This window comes from Mchenga conophoros, linkage group LG2, assembly GCF_057382185.1.
Source record: "Mchenga conophoros isolate Kocher_MC1m ecotype Shallow Benthic linkage group LG2, M_conophoros_male_GT1.1, whole genome shotgun sequence".
NCBI classification, from domain to species: Eukaryota; Metazoa; Chordata; class Actinopteri; order Cichliformes; family Cichlidae; genus Mchenga; species Mchenga conophoros.
In genome coordinates, this window is record NC_140527.1 from 28,076,128 (window position 1) to 28,084,913 (window position 8,786).

Sequence of the window (8,786 nt, forward strand, 5' to 3'; positions counted from 1 at the left end):
TTGTAATTTTAGCAACATTGCGCAACTGAATGAAGGCGGGCCTAATATGTTTGTTTAATGTGCGTGCTACAGGGCATATAAGGTGGCTGTGGCTCAGGCGGTAGAGCAGTTCACCTACTAATTGGAACATTGGCGGTCCAGTCCCCATGTGCTCCAGTCTGCATACTAACCCCAAGTTGTTCAGATGTGTCAATGTTAGATAGAAAGCACTTACACAGGAAAAGCATATAAAAAAGAAAGTGCTGGTGTGAATGGGTAAGGAGGCAAGTTGTATAAAAGCCATGTTGTATAGAAAATATAAGAACCTCTCTGTTTACGAATCCTGATCATAAATGACTCCAAGATTGCTCACAGTGTCACTGGAGGCAGAGGTAACGCCAAAGTAAGTATCTGATTAGACACCATGTGTCTTTCTCTAGACCAGGGGTGTCATTACATGCTCCATTTTTAGGACTTTACCACACAGCGTTTCCTGGTGTGTGATGCAGTGATCTGCTGTTAACTCACTGGTACATTTCTCCTCCTGCATCTTTACTAGATCCTACATCCTGCACAACACCAGCGCTCCATCTGTTGTCCCAGGGCAGTTTCATGTCGGTTACACTTTGAAATACGTTTTCAAAAATGTCTTTTCCTGTCGTTGTCCCGTGCATCGATTTAATTTCCAATATTTCCTCTTCATGGATGAAGATGGTCAGCTGTGCAATGTCCATCATGTATGTACTTTCATCCACAGCAAGAGAGTATGTAATTTAAGAACACACAACTGTGTTCTTAAATCAGGCTCACATTTGCCAAAATCTGCATTTTGTCTGGACACAAGATGCCGTACACCTTCATCGTGCAGCTCTTCAGAGTGGTACCGGGCTGATTTGGCTGTCTCCTCTGCTACAATAAAACTTGCTTTCACAACGGTTTCACTTTGTGATTTTGCTCTGGTGAAAATCTTCTGTTGAAATGTCAGATTCTTCTTTAGCTCTTCTACTCTCTGTAGTTTCTGCTCTGCATTTCAGTTTTTCAGCTTATGTTTTGACTCGTAGTGCCGTCTTAAATTAAATTCTTTAATTACAGCCACATTAGCTCCACAAATAAGATACGAGTTTACCAGCAATGTTTGTAAACATATATTCAGCCTCCTGCGCTGGTGCTGAAAGGCTCTGTTTTCAGAATCAGCTTTTCTCTTTGCCATTGTGAGGGGCTAGGTAACAGAAGTTTGACTTAATTGACGCAGGAATGTTCCCAGGTAGCCTAGCGTTCGGCAAGGAGGCTGCAGCGCTGCATTATCTGTAGTTTGTGTGTTATTAGCGCTTCATATCGCCGGGCCATGCATAACAATAATAATAAATCTATATAAAATGATCTCGCGGGCCGGATATAAATGTACGCCGGGCCGGATGTGGCCCGCGGGCCTTGACTTTGACACATGTGCTCTAGACACATGTTTAAAACAGAGTGCCTAAATACAACAACTTCTTGCTTTTAGAAGAACTTTCAACAATATTAAGCTAGCTGGCAGCTCATGGTGAGCTGGGGCTAGTAGAGGTAGTGAGGCTAGGAAGGATAGGATGAGCTGAAGGAGGCTTGTACAGCAGAAAGCCTGGCGGGCACTTTGAGTTCAGTTAGCGGGATAAGCAGGGTTGGTAGTTGAATGGTGCGTTGACATGGAGCTACTGGGGAACAGGAAAAAACAAGAATTCCTAGGGAAGTCAAAAAGCAAAATACAGAATGATTATGAAGTAAAATTAGCACTGAACAATCAGGGCTTTATTCACCTTTTTTAGTCTTATATAAAGTAATGTGTTTTTTCTTAATCTCTTTATCATCTACCAATCTGGATTTCAGTCCACCACATAAAGATGCAGATAATAAATTATTTCAACAAGAAAAAAACTCTTCTTCTTTTTTCCACAAGCTCAGCATTATGAGTTTTAGAAATACTTTCTTTCTTTCTTTCTTTCTTTTTCTTTTTTTTTTTTCTTTTACATTTCACCTCAGACTTGTTCTAAGCCAGTAAGGGGAAATGACCTTTTTTCACTTTCTCCTCCAGTGCATATGTTATGCAGACTGTTGCTGCATTCTGATGTGCCTGTCAGAGCACGCACACACACACACATACACACAAAGAAGAAACACGCAGTGGATTGCAGATAGATCTGATATTGTGTTTGCTTTCTGTACTCTCCTTATGTTAATTGACCCCATTGATTCTGTCAGGCCGATCCAGAGCCTACAGACTCTCTGCCTCCCCGCCCCCTTCAGCACACATTTCACCTCAGTTCATTTTCCGTTAGCCAACACGCACGTACACACAGAGCTTTTCGCATAATCAAGGTGTGGCTTATAAATACATATTTCACAGGTCGTGGAATTTCTATTTGCTTCTCTCCGGCCCCGTAATGACCACATGCTGTTTTGAAATAACTATAATGAGAATTTCTGTTTTCTCAGCAAGTATGTGCTGCTCTGTATGCTCATTCATACAGCTAAGCAATTGTAATACAATAAGGGGCTGGCCAAGATGTATGAAATGTCATATACAGTCACCTCACAGTGCTGTGAGATTGGCTAAGCAGAAGCAACAGCAGTATAGAGTTATGAGAGTACTTACTGTCTTGGCTCGGTCACATTATGGTCCAGTTATAAGCACGTGAGTGACAGTGACTGATTGTCCCAGCCGGGCTTATTATCGCCTGGTGTTAGATTCAAACTGTCTGAGTCAGATCAGCTGTGTTCTTTGACACCCCCCCGCTCCCCGTACAAGTATTACAGGGGAAGTACAGAATTAAAGCTCAAATTTGCATGAGATCATGATTGGAGTGTTTTATCACCATACTTTCTAAATGGCAGAGTATAGCAGAACGCGGTGGAGTGAAATGGGCCAAATGTACCTCGTGGTGCAGCAATTCATCTTTACAAAAGTCTATTTCTGCTAGATTCCTTCCCCTGACATCCTTTCAGGTACAACGTTTTGCATGTTCCATATAATCCTTCTTTCTCTCGGTGAATTCGGCTCTGCAGCTCTACCCTGCGCCTAGATTAGGGTGCTGGGAGATGTGGAAAATGAAATCTTTTGGAAGCAGCCTGCTGTGATATTGCAAAGTTCTGCTGCCCTCACACCTACGCACACCCTTTCACCTTTACAATATTTATTGTAAGCACACACTCGACACTTTCTAGCGCTGATGGATGTTGTGATAGGCAGCTCGACTTCGGCTCCCAAGCATTTCTAATTAAACGAAAAGAGATCCAGGCAGCATTTCTCTGTAATTCTCAGATCGTGCTGTGATTGTGATTCACAGTGTAAGCAACCGAGGAACTCCGCACTGCCCTATCGTTTTGACACCTGTTATAATTCCTGCAGCTGATAAATAGGGGTCAAGGCTACCTGGAATTGGTCTAGACTAGATATGTAAAGTGCTCTGTCGTGCTGGAGGAGAAAAAGAAAAGAGAGGACAGAGAGAGGACAAATGAAAGGAAAGAAAAGAGCATGGTGGAAGCTGAAACCGAGGGCTAAACTGCACAGGGATATAACGATAGACCTGCCTGTGCTACAGACTTAAATGAACCAGATTAGATTTACTCGCCAACACTATAATCTAGACTGTGAACGCAGGGCTTTAATGTATTATGTCATGGCCAGCCAGAGAAGAGCCATGTTCAGCGATTGTCTCTAATGAGCTCACCCATGTTGAAGTGCAAAATAGGCTGACATTAATTCTTAATGGGGGCATTAAAAGCTTAGTTAATGGAGAATAGTGAGCATTTGTGATTAACTGGCCAAATTAATAGCAAGTGTCACATTTAAACTTTGCTGAACTCTGTGTGCCGGCCTTTCTGTAGCGAGCAGGGCTTTGCGAATTGCATCAGAGTGTATTCTGGATCTGCAGTAAGAAAATCCCCAAGAGAAAACAAACAACTCGAAGGCTTTGCAGGGAGAGAATGGTGTCATTCGGCTTTTTGCCATGAAAAGTGTAGAAAGAAAAAACAACCCATAAGCAATCATTCATAGTCCACCTCTCAATACTGTCCAATTTTCCTGCTCTGTGTGTGGCTCAACAGGAAGTCTGTCAGGTTGTGCTGAGGAGATTGACACCTTTATAGTTCATTCTCACAAACTTTGACTCAAACAGGTGAAAATAGAGCTTTTTTTCTGTTACCGTTGGTGTTTTAAAATTTTAAATTCAACCTTCATTGTTCTGCAAAGTAGAGAGCACAAAACACACAAGAGCCAATTTCTCTCTGTCAGCTGTTAGACTGACAGAGAGCGATGTCCTGCCCACCCGATTCAAACCTCAAGCTTTATCTTTAACAACAACACTTGATTTCTTTCGTCTCTGACCCTGCAGCCGTTTGTTATTTTTTCACGTCTGTAACTCTTCAAAGGCCTGTGCGGACTGTTTAACGCAAGGTGCATCAATCTGTGTGCTCGATATCAGTTCAGAATGACGGCGCCGGTTTGTGTTTGCTGATGCAACCCTCTGCAGGAGATTGTTACCCTGGCATTAGAGAAGAGTTTTTGAAAATCATAACAGAGGAAAATTTGGCTGGAGCTTTTAAACGTCGACTTCTTTCCCATTTGCGAGGTTTTCTTTTCACGTCTGCGTAATAAACGGGGAAAAGCTAGCATGCGATGCATCTGATGCCTAATTAAAAAGCCATTTGTATTATGACCCTAAACTGTTTCAAATCGGCATGCTAACATGTCTTTTTCTTTGATGAATCCAAATGATTTATGCCATATCCCCGTCTGCCGTTGCTTCTTTCGGTTTTAATGGGAAGCACATTAATCAGTGGTAATGCTTTCTGTGTTGCAAATGAAATTGATGTGACATTGTGTCGCCCATATGAAGTAACTTTGTTAGATAAAACTGTTTTTTGTGGCTCTGTAAAGAATTCACTCTCAATATTTAAGAGCTACCTTATGGTTGCATCACAAAGCCAGTAGACCAAACTCATTAATCATTGTTTTGGTTCATTTAATGAGTGTGCATCAGTGTGAGTGAATGCAGTATTCCAGGTTGAACTGGAACTGGCTCATAGTTCAGTCAAATAATGAATACCACACTGATAATCTTAAATTGAATTCAAATTGAATTAATTAAAATAATATTACTGTGAAAAAATATAAGGAGGGGGGAAAGTAGTGTTGTGAGTGCTTTGATAAGGTAAGTTAAGGAAAAATTTATACAGGATAATAAAGATAAAATAATACAACGCAAAGTGGAACCACATACTAAGCAGTGCTCATGCTTGGCAAGATGAGATAAGATATACTTTTTGTTTTCCAATGTTTGTTAAACACAACCTTGACAGTTTGCTCAGTAATTAAAATGCTATATAACAAAACAAATATTTAAATAAGGTAAGAAAAATGCAGACAAGAGGGGAGCTCAATAAATTGGAAAAAATAGATAAAGAACAACACAAAGGAGCTTAGTAATTAAAAAATATGTAAATAAAATAATTTAGAAAATAGTGAGGAGGGAACTAAAGACGGAACCCTGCCATAGCAATCACAGAAGTGATGTCAGGTCTCTCTTCTCCCTGGACTCTCCGATACCGCTCCTCCCACCTCCAACACAAAACCAAGAAAAATAAATAAATAACAGGCAGCCTGGGGGACGTCGTCCCGACGTGTCATTCCCCCTTCTATTGAACTGTGACAACACCAAATTGCCACATTTAAGCAGAAGTTCTCCTGGACTTTTAGCCTTTCCACTCCCCAGAGTCATGCTGCTGAGACATACACATCAGAGCTCATTTATTTTGATAGCTGGAGACTAAATGAGTGATTAAACAGGTGAAGCAATTGTTATGGTTATAAAGTGGATATTTTAGAGAGACATGTTGCTAAAGAGCCCAATTCGTTCCAGTCCATTTTTAGAGCCAGACTTTTTTCTACAGGTTATAAAGAATTCAGCCCACACATACATGCATATAGAGGCCGCCGCATAGCAGGAGAACTATCCACTCCTCGGTCGTCCTCACTCTATGGGACACTCTCTGTTCCTCTCTACGATCTCTTGTTAGACTAAAAATCAATCCCATCGTGGAGTAGCAGCCCATTTGTCCTTGGCTTTGATAGTGGCGTGGGTCAATAAATGGCACCGCACCGCTTCTCCCTCGTTTGGCCTCCCAGCGAAACCTCTGCTTGGCACAGCAATACTCTGACTGGAGTTCATGATAGATGGCACAGACATGTGAATGGAATCACTGGAGCAAATCAGAGCTACTGGGCACCACTGACATATTTTCTTGCTCTCCCCCTTTTATATCAGGGTAACACATCAAATGCTAAAAGGGCTGCTTATACTGTAAACCACCCAAAAGCTGTTTGCAGGGGCTTTTGTTACCCTCTAGGAATACACGGGTTGCTACACAAGAGAATAACCAGCTCCCAGTTTGGATTCTGGAGACTGACACTCTGTACTCTCAGGATTAGGCTTAAAACTTTCCTTTTTAATAAGAAGTTCCTGTTAAAGGGGAGTTTTTCCTTTCTGCTGTCTCCAAGGGCTTGCTTAGCAAGTAGTATGATTTTTGCCGTTTCCTTCAATAATTATAGGGTCTTTACCTCCAAATGTGTGTATATATGTATACATATGTGTTAGGGGTGCAACGATACTCGTATCGATATTGAACCGTTCGATACAGTGCTTTCGGTTCGGTACGCATATGTATCGAACAATACAAAATGTGTAATTTATTTTATCAACTTTCCTTCTGACGATGCTGTCTGTGTTGAGCGCTCAGTGAATCTGCGTTCGACTACTCCGCCTAGGCTGCACTGTCGAGCGCAGATCCACTGAGCGTTCAACACAAACAGCAGAAGGAAGAGCGCAGGGCAAGCTAGCGAGACAGAAGTTAAGCTCTCCTGGCAACATGGCAAATTGAACCTCCCCCACCCTCATTCAGATCTGGCGTTTGGAATTATTTTGGTTTTCATGTGAGGTATGACCCTGAAGGTAAGCGCGTCATGGACTAAAGTAAAACAGTATGTTGGATGTGCCACGCAATGCTCAATTACATGGGTGGGAACTAGTGTGTTAGCGCAGTTAGCTCGTTGACGTGTTGGCCGTCTAGCCCCACGCAGGGGTAGCTCGTTAACGGAGATTTGCTGTGTTGTGGCGTTAACGTCATTTCAACGAGATTAACGCTGACAGCACTAGTGGGAACACGACGAATATGACTGCACATTTACGCCGACATCATCCTAGTGCAAAGACAAGTGGAAGCAGACAAAAACAACAAGCATGCTTGCTACAAACTTTACCCGAGTCATTTAGACAGCCGTTAGCACATGATTCTCCTTATGGGGACCTGATATGTTTAATATTGTGGCGAGCTCAGACAAGGAGGAGACGGAGGTATCGTTTGGTCTCGCTTCCCGTGAGCTAGCCAGGGAGCACAGCCGTTTATTGACATCTGCAGAAGAACACTGCCGCTAGCTAACTGCTCAGCGCGGCAACCGCACAGCAACAACAACAACACCACACAGGGCACCCTCTGACCCCGGAAGGACACACCGTCGCAGCGAGAAGGCGTCACCCGTCACTATGGCAACATAAACAAAACATAACTGTACAAACAGAACCCCGAACAGCCCTGACCCGCTACAATATGCTGCTGAGAATATAGCCCAGAAGAAGCGTATAGTATAGCTTTTATTTTGGAAAGAGCCATTTCTCTGTAATAAACTCTCCTTTCCAAAGATGAGTGATTCCTCAATCAGATACAGGTGTTACCGCGCCAGATCCGCGGCCCCGAACCGTAGTAAGGAAACCTCTGGCAGTTACTTGAAGGTTCCGTAACTGACTCGTAGGCCAAAAAGTGATTGTCTGCCAAAAACTGATTTCCAATGTTTCCGTGTATTTTTTTATGTGTAATATCTTTACGTATGTTCGTAAATAGACTTCGGTGAACAGGGTTTACAAAGGGGTTATATATAGAAAGACATTTTTAATGTTAATGAGATTGTTTTTAACTGCAAAAATAAAGGTTATATAAAAGTCACTGCCAAAAACTGATTGTGGCTTCTACCTTGTTACACGGATGTTGTTTGTGGCTCAAGATGACTATATGTAATCCATGAGGGGTGCATTTGACATCTGTTTCATATATTATAGCCCAACAAGTTACTTATAGCAGTTTAAATACAAGCAATCAATTTTTGGCAAATACCGGAAATCACTTTTTGGCAGACAATCACTTTTTGGCACAACACCGGCAACAGCTTACTATACAGGTCAACTCCGCTAGCAAAAAGATCGAAGGAGGCGTAGGAAACTGCTTCACCGAACTTTATTTCTTCTCTAAGGCACGAACACCGCGTACAGTGGGCTGAAACAGTTTACTCACAGCGAGCATCGCCGACACAACCCTGGCTGTCGAGGGAGTTATTATATTCCTTTTATTTATTTTCTTGTCGTCTCTTCTGTAGCTAACCGTTACTTTTTCCCCATCTCCGCTCTCTCTCTTCACACACACACCAGGCAGTCCCGCTACACACATCCCGAATACATTTCCCATCAGGCTTCATCCTTAAAGGGCCATGCCTGTAACACAGGGCTTGCAAATTTTTCCAGTCGGGCTACCAAAATCTATCGCGTGTCCGCTTGTTTATCTTCCACATAAACCTTTCACAATAAAGCTCAAGATCCTGTTGAGACTTTTCAAAATAAACGTAATCATGTAAAAGAGTATGCAGAGTACTTACGGATGAGAAGCAAAAAAGAGCTGCCAGGTGCTAAAAAATAAACCTTAGATTCAAACGTTAGAACAGGCTTTTC